Genomic DNA, 2,053 nt, shown 5'->3' with positions numbered 1-2,053 from the left:
GTGAGTGATCCCCGCGTCCGCCCGCAGATTGCTCAAAACGCCGACAACAGCTCACCTCCCATGGCCGCTTGGCTTGGCAGCCTCTATACGGACCGCTCCATGCTTTGCTATGGATTTATTCAAAGTTATTTACTGGACCGTGACGGTGCGCCAAGCACTGTGGGACATTGGGGATGCAATGGAGGGAAACATATCCCTGCCTTCGAGGAGCTTTCAGTCTCATGGGGCACAGAACATGTAGTTTTGATACGGTGTGATTAACGCAATGAAGGAGACCTGCACAGGCCTCTGGGAGCGTAGACTCCTAATCTGGGTTTGGGGGATGAGGGAGAGGTGGACACAAGGAACTGGCTGGGGAAGGTATTCCAGGAGCTGAGTTGTGAAGATGTGAGCTGAGGAGGCTATTCCAGATAAAAGCAGAGAGGCAGGAAGCTTCCTGGCCTAACAGAAGATCTGGATATGTGGCGCGTGACAGGACCTGGGGCTAGAGCAGGAGCAGGAGCCAGGTCCTTGCATTTCATGTACGTCAAGCAAAGGTGTTTGAACTGTATCCTGAAAGCAATGAGGAATTATAGAAAAGTTTTAAGCAGGAGAACAGTCTTAATGAGTTTGCATTTTAGGAAGCCTGTCTTGGCAGCAACGGAGAGAATGATTGAAAGTGCTGGTTGACAGCAAGGACTCAACTGAGAAGGCTTTTATTACAACAATCCTTGGTACCTACCTCCTCTCCTCATAAAGTTTCTTAAAAGCGTAGACTGCTCTTCCATCTCCAGTTCTGCCTTCCAATCAATCTTGGAAGAAGGCTTCTACTTCTGCTTCCTGACAGAAACTGCTGTCATCAAAGTCACCACTGACTTTTATAGAAGCTGTTTAGTCTTTGACTTATTTGATCTCTTTGATGCATTGAACACAATTGACATCTACCATCCACAGAAGATTTTTTTTTTTTTTTGAGACAGGCTCTCACTTTGTCACCCAGGCTGGATTGCAGTGGTGCAATCATGGCTTACAGCAGCTTTGACCTCCTGGGCTCAAGCGATCCTCCCACCTCAGCCTCCCAAGTAGCTGGGACTACAGGCATGCACCAGCATGCCCAGCTAATTTTTGTATTTTTGTAGAGATGGGGTTTTGTCATGTTGCCCACGCTGGTTGAACTCCTACGCTCAAGCAATTTGCCCACCTTGACCTCCCAAAGTGCCAAGATTACAGGCATGCGCCACCACACCTGTCCCAGAAGAATATTTTTGAACACTGACTAACCGTATGGTGGGAAGTCAGTGGAAAACACACTTACAGAGAATGTTGCATGTATGACATTGACAGGGCAGGGTTCTATAGGAACGATAGCAGGGGACCTTACTTAACCAGGTAAGGACTTCCCAGAGGGAGAGATTTTAAGCAGATACCTGAAAGATAATAATGAGTTACCTAACAGAGAAGAGGTAGAAAGGAGGGGAGCAATTTAGGCATGGGTAACTGGGAGTGGGGTTAGAGCAAGGAGAACTAGTTTGGTGATAATTGAGAATATAAAATAAGCATAAAATTGAAATAAGTTTATTAGGACTGAAGCAAATAGTACAAGGAAGAGAATTTCATAAGGTGAGGCTAGAGTTAAGATAATGTAGATTCTTTTGAGCCACATTCAGTAGTTTAGACTTTATCCAGAGTACATGAAAGGTTTTTGGAAGGGGAGGAGGGCCTAATCAAATTTGAATTTTATCTGAATGTTACGGCTATAGTGTGGGAGAAAAAGACTGGATACCAAGAAACCAGTTAGGAGACTAGTGCTATAGTCCAGGAGGGAGTTGATTGTGACCTGGCCTAGAGTGGCAAACAATGGAGATGGAGAGAAGTGAATGGATTGGAGAGATATTAGGGAGGCAGAATCTATAGAACTGGATGTCTAATTGACTGGAGGAGGGCAGATAAGGGAGAAAAAGGAGTTAAACATTGTTCCCAAGCAGAGGTTTGAATAATTGCAGAGATTAGGAGTCACTGAAAGAAAAAAAAAAAGTGGATGAGTAGGCTTAATACTCTGGATACTCTTACTACT

General features: G+C 45.1%; 1 protein-coding gene across 5 annotated transcripts in view; it reads left to right on the top strand.

Moving 5' to 3' along the window:
* Window positions 1-2,053, top strand: part of MDH1B (malate dehydrogenase 1B) — a 40,821-nt gene that overhangs the window by 334 nt on the left and 38,434 nt on the right. The gene's annotated exons all lie outside the window — the stretch shown is intronic.

This window comes from Pongo pygmaeus, chromosome 11 (assembly GCF_028885625.2).
Source record: "Pongo pygmaeus isolate AG05252 chromosome 11, NHGRI_mPonPyg2-v2.0_pri, whole genome shotgun sequence".
Lineage (NCBI taxonomy): Eukaryota > Metazoa > Chordata > Mammalia > Primates > Hominidae > Pongo > Pongo pygmaeus.
The sequence above is the reverse complement of the archived record's forward strand: the minus strand, read 5'-3'. Positions and strand labels throughout refer to the sequence as shown.